This window comes from Maylandia zebra, linkage group LG6, assembly GCF_041146795.1.
Source record: "Maylandia zebra isolate NMK-2024a linkage group LG6, Mzebra_GT3a, whole genome shotgun sequence".
NCBI classification, from domain to species: Eukaryota; Metazoa; Chordata; class Actinopteri; order Cichliformes; family Cichlidae; genus Maylandia; species Maylandia zebra.
In genome coordinates this window covers 26,911,990-26,930,554 of record NC_135172.1, presented here as the reverse complement: position 1 = coordinate 26,930,554, position 18,565 = coordinate 26,911,990, and the positions used below count along the sequence as shown (strand labels likewise).

At 39.2% G+C, this 18,565-nt stretch overlaps 1 protein-coding gene across 9 annotated transcripts in view; it reads left to right on the top strand.

The window, feature by feature from the left end:
* The first annotated feature begins 661 nt into the window (after nt 1-661).
* adgrl3.1 (adhesion G protein-coupled receptor L3.1) overlaps nt 662-18,565 on the top strand; it is a 118,816-nt gene continuing 100,912 nt past the window's right edge. For 8 of the 9 annotated variants that reach the window (XM_076884958.1, XM_076884959.1, XM_076884957.1 and 5 more), the window contains exons 1-2: nt 663-1,374; nt 14,080-14,161. The gene's annotated coding sequence lies outside the window, so the exon portion shown is untranslated. Of the gene's footprint in view, nt 1,375-14,079; nt 14,162-18,565 lie in introns of all 9 variants that reach the window. The other variant, XM_004564228.5, reaches the window with a different exon arrangement.

The following is an 18,565-nucleotide window of genomic DNA, read 5'->3' as shown; positions in this document are numbered from 1 at the left end:
ATAATGCGTTATTTTAATTTAATGTTACCTTAATTTATTAATGGATTTACATTATTATGCTACTACTTTTCCTTTTGCAAAGAATCTTCTGTTGTTGCTTTCAGCACATTTCAGTAGGGCGCATGCTTTTTAGAGTAAACCCTTTTGAGAAAATGATGGTTGACGTTGTTGTAAACCAGTTTACGTTTATGTGGGCCTATACGCCTTGTGGTGAAGTAGGCCGTGGACATTAACCATATTTGATTCAATTAAGAAATGTTTTTAAAAATTAAATAAATTTACAAATTTATTTGGAGTTTAATACGTTTTAATAAGTTTTTGCTGTGCCAAAAAATGTCAGGTTTTCCGCTACAGGGAAAACCCGTTCGGATTGATCTGTAAAACAGCCCCTCAACTCATAGTCTGACTTTCTGTAGGCATATGGATAACTTCTGCAGGTCACCGTAGCAAAATCATTTAATGGGTTCCATGGTGCGATTAACCGAAACCAGCCCTGTGGTTTCCCCCCTTGTCCCTCTTGATTAGCTAACAATGTGGAATTTGTGGGAACGCTTACGTGTTCTCACACGGCAGGTGGAGCTCTAGGTCCAGAGATTTAGGAGCCAGATCCAGTTCCTTGTTTTCCACTGCACACCCTAGTTCTCGTCTCCCCATTTCTCTCCCTGCATCCCCAAGGCAAGAATCATCACCCTCTCCCCAGCCCTCCATCCACCCTGCTCCCCGCCCGCCTGCAACGCAACGCTCCTCGCGCCGGGCTGCGCTCTGATCAGCCGAGCATTCACCGCGCCTCCAAATTGGTTTGTCATTTCTGACCCCTCTCTCTCTCTGCGCCGACCACGGTCCTCTGCTCCACTGCGCTCTGCGCCCGTGGACTTCAGCAGAAGTCACTAAGAACATAAAGGCAGCCGAGAAAGATAAAAAGAGAGAGGGAGGGAGGGAGGAAGGGATACAGACAGACGGATAGAGAGAGGGAGAGACAGAGATACGCCTCTGTCCTCCTCCGGCGCTCCGCTGGACTCAGTGCGTTTGGACGGACTGACGGACGTGATACCTCCTACTGTGCGAGCTCTGATCGGGATACTAAGCACGCAGCTATTGGTTTGTTACACCCTCGGCTTCTTTATTTCGATACCCTCTTTCAGGAACACTTGCCAATGTCGTTCTGCAGCCGCGAGAATTAACTAGAGCCGGAGTCGAGGCACAAACCAACCACTGAAATTTATCGACTAGGAAGATACGTTTGTACACAAGAATTGCGTTCTGGTGACTGTATAGAGCAAAGAAGGAGAAGAAGGAGAAAGGTTATTCCCGACTCTTCTCTGCGCTGGATGTGTAAGCTATACATGCGCCTATACTGCTGCGACTGGCGATAAGGTAAGAGCCCGCTCTGTGTACCGACACAAATGATGGGAATTTTTTCCAGACATTACTGGTAAACGTCTTGGCTTTATGTCAAACCGTGTCACTGAATTGCTCCGAAAGCGCTGACTTTGGATGTTACTGGTGCCCATGGGAATGTGGCCTGCCATTATTGTACTTACGGGGAGCGGAAACTGGCCTTAATGGACGATTGGGTAAAATGTAATATAGTGCCAGCATTTGTACAGATGATGGTCCAGAGGCTTGTGGCTGCATGGGCGTCGCTAGGATGTGAGACGTCGCTAAGGCGAAGTAATAAGCAGTGATACCCATAACCGCTCCGGAATATAATCAATGCAATCACATTATCCCATGACATCTTCTCGGCCAGGGTGTACACATAATTATTATTCTGTAGCCGCAAGTACCTGCCTCACTGCAGGGCGTAATGACAAATCACATGCTCTGGCATGATAGATGACAGACAGACCAAGTGTTCACCTCATCAGTATTTCCTCTCCTGTTTTATGTGGTTGTCATTTGAGTACAGCTAGAGCTTATTTGGGGGCTGTGCTGGTTTGATCAACCGCAGTCTGAAATCCAGAGTAAATCCAACGGCTTTGTAAGAGAAGGAATATCCAGCAGGCCAGTGCACCTCAGGATACGTCAATCATGCGGATATATGAGTGAAAGCTTTGGCTCTTATTTACAGAAGAGGCGTCCGGGGTTGCAGATGACCTTGATGTGAAACTGTGAAGGCGGCAGAATCCATCGATGTTGACCTCACGCTGAAAAAATAAATTTAAAAAATATATATAAATATGAACTTGTGTCAGATTCGTGTGACCGCAGACGTGTACTCTCCCTAAGAAAAATGAAGTAGTAACATAGCCTAAACCTTAAAAGAAAAGAAAAAAAGCCACACTGATAATAAACAACATGGTTCATTGTAAGTTGTCTGCCTCCCAAATACTTGCAGGTGTTTGACAGTTAAAACAGCCTTAATAGTCATTTGCGTTCTGTGTCTGCTTGGGTAGCTGTAGGCTCGCCCTTTTGACTTTCAGCACCCAAATGGCCATCAGCAAAGAGATTCAGTGTAAACTCTTTGTGTGGATCTCAGTGTTTAAACAAAGGGTGGATAAAATGTAGGTTGCTGGTTGACGTTGTGTTGAGTCAGTGCTGCGGCTGAGATAGGTGTCTCAACAGAATCCACCAAGCAGGTGAGCAATAGTCAGCGTTGGATGATGTGCATCTGTCTACAGTGAAGACATTTTTGCCATTCTATCTGTTAAAGGACAGCTCTGTCTCCAGGACGCTCAAGGACTGTGAATGTTGTGGATATCATTAATATTTCTGCTTATATCAAAGTGTTACCATAGTTCTTTGCTTTGCTTTTACAGACTAAAACGATTATTCGTTTTACAGTAAATATTCATCAAACTGTTGTAAGAATATAGCTTTCTCTTCAAATATTGCAGTTTATTGTCGGTGTCTGCTAAGCTTTCGTTGTTTGTTTTCAGATTAGTTGTAAAACAGTGAAGAAAGATGGGGACTCAGTAGTGTTTACCTGTCCAAAATCACACCTGCTGCGGGGGATGTTTTTGGTTTACTTTTCTGACGGTCTCAGTCTGCCTCTCTGGAGAGAGAGCCACATCACACTGTGAATGCGAGATGTGTCAAAGAGCATCTTAGGTCACGTTCAGTAATGGCACTCACGCAGCACTGATGTTGTGAAGCACCTGAAGCTGTTTAATGTGCAACCGCAGCAATCAAGCATTCTGCTGACTGTGGGTCTATCTGTCTTCTTTTAATTAGGTCACAGATTCCTTTCTGTTTAGATGCACAAGACATACTAAGCTCCTTGCTGGGGAAAACATGGAACGAATTAGGAGGGTTGTGATAATTTGGTTTGTTCTGCTTGAATGACCAGGGCCTCACTTTCTTTGTTTGGCACTGTTACCGTAACACAATATTTGATTTAGATTTGGAAGGCTCCAATAACAGTGTCTCACCCTGCAATGGAAGCAGCCTGTAATTTAAATAAGGGATCGTATGTTAAGCATCTTCTGCTCACATGGAAACCTCGAGAAATGAAAACACAACTTGGCAGAGAATATAATCTGTTGCAGACAGACAACAAGACACACAAATACACATGGGATTATTAAGACAAGCAGGCATATAATCAGTTTTGTAATAAGTGTTAGCATGCTTGCTTACTAAAGTCTCTATTTATATTGTCAAGGGTTAATAGAGAGTCTAACTTAAGCACTTGTGCAATTAATTCCATTTAGTAGGCATGCAGAATAAAATACAGATTTCCCCAGAAGCATTTTAACAAGTGATTCTGCAAAAAAAGAATCAGGTTCTTGGATTCGGCTCTCTATTTAGTTAAATTATGCATGGCAAAGTAAAGGTTTGTGTTAGAGAGCCTTGTAGATAGAAGGTGATGTTTATTATGCTCAGCGAGGTTGACAGCCAGCCTTCCTGCAGAAATAAACTGTCGCTTTCCTGGCTTGAGCTGTAAAAAAATAACAACAAATCCTAGCGCTGTAATAATAAAACATTATTTTCAATGATAACAGAAGCATAGACTTTCAGTGCTCTGTTTCATAACGTGATGATGATTCACATTCCTGGTTTCAGTTCCTGGTTTCAGCCCCACTTTGTGTGCTGAGCTTAACCTAATTCAAAAGCCCTTTCCTGCACTATACGACATCTCCCATTTTAAAACAATGAGACTAGGTCCTTGCTTGCCTTCCTCTGCCATCTAAACCTCTGGCCATGTGTTAACACATCCTTCCTCCTACCCTTTCCTTCCCTCAAACAATAACTCTAGTTTTCTGCATTTTGCACCAGACTACCAGCTCTCTTAATATGTGAAACATACCTCACATAACATCGAACCCTAACAGAGTTTCACCATGAGACGGGCCCACAGTTACTTTGAGCTCTGATTAGATATGTGCTCGGAAAACGGGAAAGCTAATAGCAGACATAGCAGACGATAGTCAGATCTCAGAGCATTCACAGACTCGGTGCTGCTATGATCTCCTAGAATAGTCCCGCAGACATAGATGTCTTATTTTACCTAAAAAAAACCTCTTGAAATATGTTCTGTTTGAACCACCACAGCTTATTATCTGCCTGTACCTTCAGGCTGAAAAAAGGCACACTGTTGGCCTGCTTGCTTATACAGTGTGCTATGGGGCTGTTAGTATGGTGCTGAAAGTGATACATTTTGTCATTCTGCTCAGTGGTTTTTGCATTGTTGAGCACTCTATTATAATCATACCATTAAACCGCATCAGCACTATGATACAGAATCATCTAGTGATTGTAAAGCGCAGGCTTAAAACAGATGATGCACATGGTTCACTGTAACTCACTAGGATGAGGATATAGTGATAATTCAGATATAGAGGATATATTTGTAAAGTTTGTGAAGAAAACCAGAATTAAATTAGAATTAATATGTATTATTTTTGGTTTAGATTTTTTATTGAACAAAAAGAATTAAAAAAATAGCTGCACATTTTGGTTTCTTTTTGCTGATTTGATAGTGAAATAATGAATTTGGGCTTTTTGTAATGTCTGGTCAGTTGAAATAAGGTGAGTGAATGGATACTTGGAAATAATACATGAAATAAATAATATCAGTGGGCTCACTAGATAGATAACTTGGATAAAGATTCCTAAGTATAAAATGAGACTAAAACATGTACAATAAACAAGTGTGATCCATGGTCATGAGAAAAATTCACCTTATGTTATCACTTTTGTTTACTTTTGAAAAGTTTTTTTTTTTTTACTTTTCAAGAGAACTCTATTTTTGATTTAATTAGGAGCTTTCAAAGACAAAGGAGGGTCTATAGCAGAATAGACAACATGTTCCTTGAAGCACCCCTGAACTATTTTAAAGGCTTGATTACTTAGTTTTCAATCAAAGATTTTTCAAACAGACAAATCAAACAAGATCAAGGGACTTAGGTTGTGAAACGTCTTACGTGGAATGAAAGTAGTTGAGAAATCAGTCGGTGCAAATCCGTTTTGAGAATGATTACACCTCCGTACGGGAAAAATTATTAAGCAATATTTTGATTGACTTATTATGAAAATAAAATGCCAAACATTATTTAGATCTAGCTGTAAAAAATAAATTCAGATTTTTATTAAGTTCCAGTCAGCCGAAATAACGTCAGTGAATACTTGGAAATAATACATGAAAGAAGAAATATTGATGGAATCATTTGGCAATACGTTTTATGGATGTTGCAGAGAAAGTGAGACCAGAACATATTGACAGGGAGAAAGTGTGATCTATGTTCAGGAGAAAATTTTCACCCAATGTTAATTCTTTTGTTTTCCTTTTTTAAATAAAACAACAAAGCAAAAAAAATTTTTTTATTGAGGGCTTTCACAGGACCATCAGTAGTAGACACCCGGATATTCGTCAGGGATTCAGGCACGATTCTTCGAAGCATCTCTTAAAGCTTTGATTACATTTTTAATTTTAATCAACAGCTTTTTTTTTTATTTTTTGATAACAGACAAACAAGCCCAAGGACCTTAGGTTGTGAAATGCCTCACATGGGTTAAAAGTAATTGAGTCAGTGTAAATCAGTTTTGAGAATGATTGCCCCTCAGTAAATGAAAATTAATAAGCATTATTTTGATTGTTTTGATTGACTTATTACGTGAGAGATTTATCGAGAAAAATGCCCCAAATTACCGAGTTCTAGCTTTTAAAATTCAGTTTCCCTTTGATTCTCTTTGCTAATATGATAGTGAATTAATAAATGTGGGTTTCCAGTATGTGGCGGTCACTTAAAATCAGGTCAGTGAACATCAGGAAACCAGAATCAGTGTTTTCTTGCAGTTTCCAGTCTCTATTTTCATACATAAAATATGTAACTTTGGTGGAATCATTAGTGAGGAAGCTTTAAGCTGCATATAAAATGAGACCCCAGCGTGTTGCAAAAGAGCCAGTTTGATTTATGTTCCAGGGTAAAAAAAAATCACCTGATATTATTGCTTTTATTATTTCAATTTTCATTGAGTTAGCAACTTTCAGAGACAGAGGAGGGTCAGTAGACACATGGATTAAAAAAAATGATGTTCTCTGATGCACCTCTGAACCAATTTAAAGGTTTGATTGCCTTTTGTTTTTAATCAAAGTTTCTTTTTAACAGACAAACAAGCCCAAGGACCATAGACTATGAAATGTCTCACACGGGATAAATTACTGAGAAATCAATTAGTGTAAATCAGTTTTGAGAAAGGCTGCCCCTCAGTAAAGGAAAATTAACGTATTATCTAAGATATTTTTCAAGAAAAATGCCAAACATTGATATTTTGACTATTTTCTGGCAGTTTCAAGCTATTTTCGTACATTAAATATGCATTATGCTAGAATCGTTAGTTAGGAAGCTTTATGGGTGTTTCCATTTAAAATGAGACTAGAATATGTTGAAAAACATCCAGTATGATTCATGTTCAAGAACCACGATGTTGCTGCTTTTCTTTTAATTTTCAATTTTTATTAAGTTGATAGCGTTCAGAGACACAGCAGGGTCCCTCGTCGACATATGGATAAAAAGTGATATGTTCTTTGATGCACCCCTGAACCAGCCTTAAGGTTTGATTGCATTTTGTTTTTAATCAACAATTTTATAACAGACAAACAAGCCCAAGGACCTTGGGTTGTGAAAAGGCTCAAGTGGGATAAAAATAATTGAGAAATCAATCAGTGTAAATCAATTTTAAGAATGATCACCCCTCAGCCATTTATTATGATAATATAAATATGTGTTGTGGTGATGTTTTCTGGCTCTTCCCTACCTTCCAAACATAAAAACTCCTAAAGAGATTGAACATTACATAAAATAGCCTACGCTTTCCATCATCGTTATAATAATGTAAACAGGCTGATGGCTTGCACTGCACCATCTTTCCTTTTAAGCAATCAATTTCAGGTGCTTAAGTGGGGAAAATCAATGTCAGATTTTACAGTTATGTTTTTTCAAAGCCAGATGTGTATACGTTTTTCTGACCAGTTGACTTTTTTTGTCTTGTTTGTTGAGTCAGTGTAAAATCTATTTGAGACCCAACTTTTATGTTGTCACAATTGAGTTTTATTTAACATGGTTTTATTGGTTGCACACTATAGTGCTGTCTTGAAGAGGAGAGAGGAGGCTGTTCATGGTACATTTATTCAGTTTGTGCACCGTTATTATGGGTAACAGTCTGAAAAGTGTGTTTACAATGACTGGAAATTTAGTAACTCAAAGAAGAATAAAGAGAATTAATGTTTGTGTTTATGTCTTTGGGCTTTTTCTGCTTTACTCTCCAAATTTGATATAAGCCAGCAAACTACAGTTCTTTGAAAAGATGCGCACAGCCCTTGAAAGTTGTTGACCTTGTGAACGTATTTAGACAAACAAACACTTGAAACAGTATTAATGCATAAAATAATATGAAGATGATGCTTTCAGACAAATTAAACATAAACTTGACATCTAGATTCATCACACAAGGTTCAGGATGAGAATCAAGATTTCAGCTTGGATCCCAATTTGGCCGACCTCTAACATGTAGAGTCTATGTTATAGTGTCATCACTCAAACTCATCTATAGCTGGCTCAGAGTTGTTAGAGTTTGTCCTGTATACTGCAGCCCTAACAAACAGATCCCAGCAGTGGAGTGTTCATGCAGAAAGAAGCTTCCAAGAAGGCCAAACATTCATCTTATAGGCTCCACAAGTAACTATTGATGTCAAAGAGGGTGTGTTGCTAATCATATTTTATGGTTTTCCCAAACTAGAAAGGCAGTTTGCAACTATGTTTTCTGGACAGATAGAATTGTTTGGCATTATTAGATTGCAGTAAGTAATTCAACTATGAATTCTGCATTATATCAAAGACTGAAGATATGTCTGAAAGTTGAAGTTGAACAGGACAATAGAGAAATCACCATGGCTTGCAAAGATGAAATTGAGTTTTATAGGATATTTATGGTGTAATCAAACCCTTAAACATATTTCAACTGAAGGGGGCAATAGTAGGATCTGAAGACATGGATATAGTTACTTTTTCCATGTAATGATATCTGTTGTGTGGTAAAATATTGAAAAAAACAGTATCGACATTATCTGGAAGAACTGAGTGAAAGATGCTGAAACCTTTGGTCATGTCAAACAAGTCAATAGCTTGCAATAAATGTCTATGACTAAGCTGTTACTTTTTAAATGTGTCCACAGCCCACCAATTTTTAAAAGCTTGCATTCACTATGAAGTTGTTATTATTATTCTACAAAGCGAGAGCTTGTCCTTCCAGTCTACGTATCTTCACACATTTCCTCTGTGTGTTTCACCTCCCCGTGCACCACTCAGAGCTGTCACCACTCAACAGAAATGCACACATACACATGAATTTCTTCCTGCAGATACTCTGAACACACATTAATAATGTACACATCAGCTCCGACCACTTTCTCTGGTTCTCTTAAACACACGTACATTTGTATGCAAACACACGCATGCATAAGCTCACACACTCACACAGAGACGTCCATAGACATTGCCTGCAGCTGTATATTTAGTGACACACACAGTGCCATTAGGGAGCCGAGCGGAGAATCAGTGTACAAGGCCAGAGTGATTGTAAGAAGCCCACTCAAAGGTCTGCCGATTATTTTGGTCTCTGCAGGAAATAATTTACAATAGCACCCATCACCCATCAGTTCATTTAAACATTGTTTGCTGTTGTGTGCGTTAAGTGTCAAGCCAGTCGCCACAGTATTGATGGGAACTTCTCTGCTTTGTTGTTTGAGTGGTTGACTATAGCGTGCTGAGGAGGCCGTGGTTGTTTAGAGAATAGGTTGCATGGAAATGAGTCATACACAATGTGATGCAACACAGCGGATAGATTTGAATTATGGGGCAATGAACAATGAGGTCATCACAATGCTGGGGGCCTAAATCTCTCAGCGCCATCGTATAACACAGCATTTCTTATCAATGGAGGAAACTACAGCAAGTAGGATTGTTTAAAGGCTTATTCATTGGTGTAAATAAAGGACTGGTTGGTTCCCTTCATTGACTCAGGTGCTAAGACAATAGAAGGGGAATTCTGCTTTCATTGTTTTTTGAGCACTGTTTACTGTTACAAGTAACATTTACACTTTATTGCACATTTAAATGATTTCATATTGTTAAATAGTTTCAGTTCATCCTTTTCGAGAGGTGCGAGTCTCTTATATCTACAATACTGCATGCAGTGATATTTTCCATATCTTTTCCTTCTTCAGCAGATTGTCCACAATCAGCGTCTGCTGTAATACCATCATCCCCAGGCCCCTCTTAAATTTCCTGCTTACTGAGCTTTTACTTTAACTGCATTACATAGATCTTCCACTCCCTGTTCATCTGGTTCCTTTCAGCATAAACCAGGCTGAAAGATCTGACTTGAAGCACTTTGATGGGACTGGTCATCTGATGGTAAATAAGAAAAAGGGACAAGGAAAGACAAAACCGTCATTTCTTGTGCTTGTTCATTGGGACAGTTGTGATCATGATTGATATCGAATAGCATATTCATTCCAAGTCTTTGGGAGTGTGAATGAAAGGGAGTATTGATCTGGAGCTTAGCTGCTGGTGTAGTATGATAGGCTGAAGAAGGGCAAGGATGACTAGATAGTCATTCTTGATGGAACAAAGATATTAGCAGATGTAGCAATGATCAATGCCTTGATAATATATGTTTACATTATTTGCGGCATTTTGTCTCAGTCCCAGTGTTATTGAGCGGGCGGAATGTGAATATAGCCTTTTACTCTGTCCAAGGTTGAAGAAGAAAAAGAAAATAATAATAAGAAAATAATCAAGAACTGAGCTTAAACCTACTAGGTTACTTTCACACATCGTATATGAGCCTAAAATAATCTATCCAGTTCAGTGCTACTCATCTGACATATAACCACCACGCTTTTTTTTGCCATGTCTCAGTTTTACATGATACATGGTAGTGTCGCGAAAGACAGATGACTACCACTACGACTTACTGGCCTGGAGCAATAGCTTCCATGCACCGCATGTCTATTTTCTAACCATGTGAGACATTATACTCTTAGTCTCTTTAAGTGTGCTTACATGCATTTTGAACCCTCTGATTGGTTCTCACTCAGACTGTATGTGTGATAAATGAGATGACATTCAGTACATGGACCTAGAAGAGTGTAAGAGGATATTTAGAGTAAAGGAAGTGTTTGATAAATTATATTTGGTCTTTTAAAACCAATCTCTGCGTGAAAACATATGTCTGGGAATTACTCTAAGCTATGTATAATGGTTAAAATGATATATGTGGTGCATGCAAGTCCTGAAATGTCTGAATGTGTCTGTGCAATCATGCATTGAAATATCTCATTGTCCAGACTTAAGCAAAGTTGATTACAGTTCAGTGGTTCACAGTATCTGGACAAATCAACCAGTTTTATTTATCATGTACACCTACGTTCCTGATTCCCTTTTTTTCTTTCCCTCCCTCTTTCAAAGATTTATGTGGGCCACATAGAGAAGAGTCTTTAATTTTACGCCTGGGTAAACCATATACACTATTGCTCCACATTCCCCGTGCTGAAGAGTCTGCTGAAGGACAGGAAGAGAATTGCGGTTTTAAAATGAATATATAGGGGACTCCGTCCTTTAAAGAAAGGCCTTGGATGGCTTGGATTTGCCATAAATCTCCGCCAACAGGCATCAGCACAATTTCCATTGTGTTATGATGCAATTGGTCGCTTAAAGCATAATTACAGAGCGTAATACATGAAAAAAATCATCATGAAAGCATACTGTAGCATCATCCTAATTACATACGGAGAGCTGATGAATAATGGGGATGACACTGGACATCAATACAGCCACTACCTCTCATAATAGAAAACACAATTGTTTTACTGTGGGAAAATGGGGATCATCTATCATGTAGAATCTACTCTGTTTTTTTTTTTAGAAAGACATTGAGCCTTGAGACCTTAAAAAAAACCTCATCCACCCATTGTTCATTCACCCCCTCCCCAGAGTCCTCTTGATCAGTCCCCCTGCTTAGCCTGAAGCTATAGCTACAACTGTTCTCTATCTGAGGCCCCTCTTACATTCATTTGATCAAAGTCCTGCATTTATCACCTTAAGTGTACTCAGACTGTTTTAAATCTTTTCCCTTTCCCTCTTTTCTTGAAACACTCACCAGCAACTAAAGAGAGAAACTAGAAATTTTTCAACTGCCCTATATTGTTACCCTGAGGTATAAAGTTAGCATCATTACATTAGCTTAAACATTTGAAGTTAGCTAGCACTTAGCCTTTGGAACATGTTTGACTTTAGGGTGATGCCAGCTTTCTCTCCTTCTCTCTCTCTCTCAAAAAAAAAGATGAAATAAAAGAGCTATTTCAGGATTGCGTAAGAAAGATGAACTGATTCCTAGTCTGATTCAATTCTTTGGTTGCTTCCCCAATTTTCAATTTACGTGCTTCCCTAAAGTGGAATCATTTCTTCCCTTGGTTTGAAAAGCACAATAGTATTGTTTGTACAGTTCTTTTTGTGAATGAATTAGCTTATCACACCTTGGTCATTTGCTTGAACCCAAAGCACTTCCATACTCAATTCTTGATGGAGCTATCACAACAGCTGCATTAGTCTCAGTCTTCTATGTCGTTTTTCCTCTGCTATCTGCAGTTTTTCTTGTCCTTGTGGCAGCCCTTCTTATTCAGCATACAACGATAGAATACAATGCTTGTAGCCATATGCTGCCACCATTAGTTTTGTAACAATACAGCCTCTGTACTTACGTTGCCTAAGGTAACTACTACAGAAAGCAACTGTTACATTTTTTGAATTTTGGTATAGTTATCCTACGTGTTGATTCAGGTACCAGCTCTATTATGGGCCCATCAGCAAACACATACTAAACATACCTACTTTCCAAATTAAATAAGGGAACATTACTTCTTATAATGGCACTGGAAATAGGAAGTAAATTACATTTAGTGTGAATGTAATTCCAGTGTTTACAGGGTTAGTGATTGCAAGGAAAAAATATACCAAAAATATACTTTATCTAGTTGTAGTTTTCCCTGTGTGTTTCATGGAAACTTAAATTAGACTTTATTTAAGACTTCCTCTGTAGGGATGCAACAAATTGGTGGTGTACCAGTGTTGTGTGCTCTCACTATTGCGCTGGCTATATCTTTGTTTCTTTTTCCTCTTTTGCACTTGCTACTGTTTATGAGTTGTAATGAAAAAATCCCTTCCCCTGTTTTGCTTACACAAACATGGTCTTTCACCACTTCACATTTACATTCAATCCCATTTCTTTTCGATCCCTCTTCCAACACTCCTTACTTGCTGATTCCACCATTCTTGATCATCTCTGTGTGACTAAACATGTTAAGGGAGATACGAATGAGGGTGATGGATAGTCGAAGGAGCTTAAAACCAAACGTAATTTCACTAGTTCTCTGTTGTCTGTAGCACTATTCCTGCACTTTAGTCACATGAATACATAGAGACACATGCAACTACATTAACAGAGAACAGTGAATCCATCTTTTGTTGTCTTTGCCCACCCAACCATAGAGACATTGCTCATGGCCTGCTTTACTGGCTGATAGACCCAGTTCCACAGCCCTGCCTGAGCGCTCCACAGAGGTTTCACACGTTGCATGGATGTGTGTTAATGCGGCTGACAAATGTCTTGCATGACAGTGAAAATGCACACAGATAAAGACTGTCTAAAAGAAAATTCAAGTCAAAACAGTATATACACTGTTGCTTTTCGTTTTATCAGCCTCCCCATAAATAAACCATGTGCGATTTCAGACACTGTACACAGAGTAATAACACAAACACACAAATACACACACACACACACACTGAGGTTGGTTATATTGGTACAACGTTTATCTCGAAAGAAGTTGGGATTATAGGTGGAAATGAAGGTGGAGAGCAAGAGAAAGAGAGAGAGAAAAGGGAAAAAGAAAAAAGGTTTTTCTAATCTTAATAATAATAACAAAAGAGAGAGTGTGCGAGAGAAAGATGTGAAAACAAAAATACAAACAAAGATGCATTGACAAATACAAAAAACAACAAAAAACAAATTAAAAAAAGATATGTAACACTAACCATGCATAACTGCCTCTCTGAATTCTGGAAACAGAGCTAACAATTTCCCTTTCTGAAAAGTGTCTCTGGCATTTGGCTGTGAAATGCCACCCATATAAACCAGTTATCATGGCATGAGAGAGCTTTTTAGCTGTAAACTGCCAGCGAGTGCATAGACAGACCATTATAGACTTTGATACCCTGACACTTAAGAGGTCATTATGAGACAGAGCACACACGCACACACACGTGTGCACGTGTATGCACATACAAGGACACACGAATGCTAAACAAGCAATCAGAAGTAAAAGTGGCTTGTGAACTGTCTGGTTCTTGTGTAGAGTGGGTTATGGCTATTCACACAATCTGGAGGGGGGGGCATTATTCACATTGCACCCCACATTCACCACATATTATAGCTATCTGTCTCTATTGTAAAAAATGACAGGGATTTCAGTTCACTGAGCTCGAATAACCCCCACCGTTTTCTCTCTCTCTCTCTCTTCCTCTCTCCTCCTTTCTCCCTTTGTGTCCCTCCCTCTTCTCTCCCCCGTGTCTGCAGAACTGGAACATCCGGCTGGCACTGAGATGTGATTCTCACCAGTTTCATTTCACTTTGACAAAGCAAAGTACACCAGTAACAGGTAAGAAAATGCCACGCGTGTCTGTATTTGTGCATCAAGATTAAATGCACACTATTTCACACTGTAACAATTTTTAAACAGTGGTTAACCAGGGATGTTGACTCAGAATTCGTTCTTATTTACAGCAGGCTTTTTTAAGTCACGGGTATAGTCACGCATATGTACACACACCTGGTGCGTTGTTTTTGCCGACTCTACAGTATACATTATGCTTTTTTAAAATCCAAATATGACCCAGTGTTCTCCCCGGAGGTCTCATGGTTCCATCTGTGCCAGGAAGTGCTCTAATTGGCCCAACAAATGCGTCCTCTGAAACTGCTAATCCAATCAGATTTAACTAAGCTTTAAAAAGAATACAGAACAACACGCAATATGCAGTGAATGCAACAGGAATAGAATTAGATATGTAAAGATAGTGGGTTCCGTTAGCCCATTGGGAATAAAAGTGAATTTGAATTAATTGCAATCAGCCTAGTGTTCATTGAAGGCATCAGCTGGAGTTTGCCACAAATCCAGACCTTCATCTGCCCATGAAGCCACTCAGCATGGGTTATTTACAGTGTATTTACAAGCTGAGCAGGACCTGTAAAATGTCGAATTTACGAGCTTCCTTTTAATTAGAAATACTGTCTCCTAGAGTTGGGCTGATGAATTGCACATTCAGTTTATTGGTAATCGAGGAGGGTGCAGTTCCTGGGTACTGACAGCTTATCAGAGAATCCTGGTTGCCATCAGTTTTTACATTTTGTTTTTTTTTACTCAGGGAAAAAATATATTGCATCCTTGCTGTAAAAAAGCCCTGAGGTCATGTTTACATGTGGGATCCTATTTGTTATTGATCAAATTGATGAGAATGAGGCTAGTCTCTCTCTCTCAAACTCCTTCTGCTTCCCTTATTTTAGGGTCACATTGTTAAGTTTAATCTGTCATTTCACTGAAGTTTCCGACTGCATGGATATGAAATAAAAGACAAGCCATGATAACATTTGTGTAATTAAGAATGTTATTGTGTGCACGCCCGTTTGAGTTTTGATTGTGTAGGCAGCATATGTGAGTGTGACCACCTCAATGCCCTTCCTGTCTGGTCTTTGTGACTCTGCATGCTTGCCTTCCTTGACTCTCACATGGCTCTGAATGCTTGCTTTGAAATCTAATTCTGTGACAGCAAGGCCGCATTTTGTCTTTATTTCACTGAGACAATAAGTAAAAAAGAAAGAACAACAGGAAATGGGATACATCATTGTTCGTATGGGGGATGTGTTTTTTTTTCTCTGCGTCAAACAGGTGTTTCCTGGTCCACACGAACAAACACACAACCTTCAATCACCACATTTCTAATGAGAGTGCAGACTGAAAACATATCCGTGAAGTGTCATTGGTTAAACAGTCATTACATGTATACTGAGTAACACATCAAAGCAGTACACAAACAGAATGCTTGGATAAACAAGCAGATGAATGCGAGATACGGTGCAGTCATGCACAATATAGTCACTCATTACAAAGTTAACAAAAATTAAATATCAAGTGTGAAACTGAATTTAAGAAAAGTGACAGTCTTGACAAGCTTTGCACCTGGAAACCTGACACAGAAAATATATTGTGGAAAGTTTATGATTGAAGAAAAAAACAAATTTGAGAAAAATACAAAGATAATTCAAATTCCAGCTGTAACACCACTTACACAAATCAGTCTCTGTTCTCTGTTTTTCTCTCAATCTCTCTTACACAGATCCATATGCACACACACACACACACACACACACACACACACACACACACACACACACACACACACACACACACACACACACACACACTGTCTCTCTCTCCTCTCCCTTGCTGCCACCCAGTGAGTGCAGGCTCATTGTCTTATAACGTGACCTTTGCCTTGTGTTGAGAGGCCTTTATTCGAAGACAATAGGGCCCATATTGTAAACCATGCCAGTCAATGCGGTCCACACAGCTGCCATAAAATGGGTGCAAATTATCCAGGGTCCAAGTTGAGGCTTTGAGACAGGCACTTGTGGCACGCGCGCATGTGTGTTGTCTTTGCTTGTGTGTTTTTGTCTGTACCATTTGTGTCTGTTAGATAGAGGCCATGTTTCCAAAATCAGCAGATGGACTTGCGCAATTAGACTCAGCCTTGTTCTGTGTACACATTGCACACAAACAGACACACGAAAACCCACGCATCCATTGCATACTCGGAAAAATATGCACAGGGCTGGATGTGACACAGATGTTTCTGAAGTTCCAGACCTGGGAGATGAGGATGGAGTTCTTTCTCTCTAATGGGGCTATATAATATATATTATTGAATTTCATCAAGATTAAGTAAGATTAGATAAACACATTTTTGTTTTCTTCATTGAATTACTAAAAATGCTAAAACAAGCAAAATTAAATCTAATTATTATTTGTAAATGGATCAAATGAGCAAATCATCAAATAATTAGGCATATTTTTTGTTTCGTTTTGCACGTATGAAGTGTTTTCGTCGAATGCAATGAATTACTCAGCATTATTCAGCATATATTTTCATACTGTGAGAAATTACAAATCTGCTTTTCTTTAACAGATAACGTATTGTAAATAATTGATAATGAATCATCATTAGTTGCAGTTCCATTCATCTATTAACAAAGAATAAAATGTTAAAAAATATGATAAAAGACTGCGTGACCATGTCTACACCATCTCTGCATTTATCCTCACCAGCCACGTATTGACCCGCAGTGACAGATAGGCTCAGAGGAAATGAGCTTGTGACTGAAAGGTCACGGTTTAAAATCTGTATGGGTACAGTAGCTGGAAAAATCCCGGCAGTTTAAATCCCTCAACAACTACCATCAGGGCTGCGACCTATGGGCATTAACCTTTAACTGTTTCGGTGGAGCAGCTCCGACTTCGGTAGTGTGAGACTGTGCGGCTGTGCTGAACGAGCTCCCAGGTGTGACTGAGTTAATGCGTGGATGTGGTCCACCCTTCTTTCCTGCTCAGCCATTGAGGCAAACATGAACGAGTTCTTTCCCAGTCAACGAGCCAGGCTAAATGAAGCGCATGACTTGATAGCTTACAAACGTGCTACATTTTCAGCCATTATTTCAGCTTTGATTGTTTACAGTTTCTTTGCTGATTTGGTGTATTCACACCTGACAGTCTGGAGAAATTCTGTTGGACTTAGTGTTTGCTGTCTGATATTTGCTGCTGTCTGGTGGCTCTGCATCCTGTTTACTGTGCTTAAAGTATCATTCTTTCCTTTATGCACTCTTTCATCCCTCCTAAGATCAAGCGAGTGCACCTGGGGAGCAAACACACACACACCTACAGAATAATCAAATACACATGCGGTTTTGACGTAAATGCACAAAGACCCACATGTATACCCCTCACAAGCACAAATACATTGCCACCTGAGTGGATTGGTACAACCCCCAGCAACACAGAAGTACACGCACACACACACACACACTTGACAACAGGGAATAGCCCACAGAGATGCTCTCAGTCAACAACTTGGAAAAAAAAGGCAGCTATTTAAGGCCACCGTATTCCAGGAAGGATAAGCCGTCTTATTTGTGCGAAGAAACAAAACAAGTTATGGCAGTTACTATCACTGTTTCTTCCCTACTGTGTCTTCTCCTATTTGGGATGTTTTGCTTATGAGTCAGTGCTAATTGTATAAAGTAAACTATATTGAGAATGCAGATTTCCAACGGGCTTGGTATGATGATGAGCAGATGCACTCGCAGATGTTTTCCTTCCATGTGTGTGTTTACCAGTTCAATTATCCCTATCGTATACTGTAGAGATTTGTTGTTCTATTTGGATGCATCAGCATGGATTCCAACAAAAACCACGAGTTATCGTAACTCTGTTCGTGCAAGCAGACTTGTTTGATACCTTTGGGAGCGCGACAACGGTTAAACACACACACAGACATCTAAACCATAAAATATGCTTTATTTCACTCTAATGCGTTTTGAAAGCAACAGCTGGAAAAGACGCATTGGTCAGAGATTAAAATCTTACTGTTCTAGTTAATAGTTTAAAAGCAGACCTGTTGCTGCGTGCCAGTGTTTCACATTTCAAATCTACATATATATCCATTATCATAGAGGATTAAATGCTGTGAATGTGCTGTGTGTATTCAGTTATTGTAAAGAAAGTCGCAGACCTCACAAGGATCCAAATGTAATCCTCACATTCAGTTCATGTTTTAGGAACGTGGATCTGTCCAGAATGACTACAGTTATGAAAGGGAATCGATGCTGAAGACTCCTAGCTACAACCGGAATATAAGATCTGAGCAGCATAAGATTAATTTTTGATCATATATTTCTTACTGGCACAATAAAGCATTGATGAAACAAGTGAGAATAGTTTTGCAGACCCTGGGTT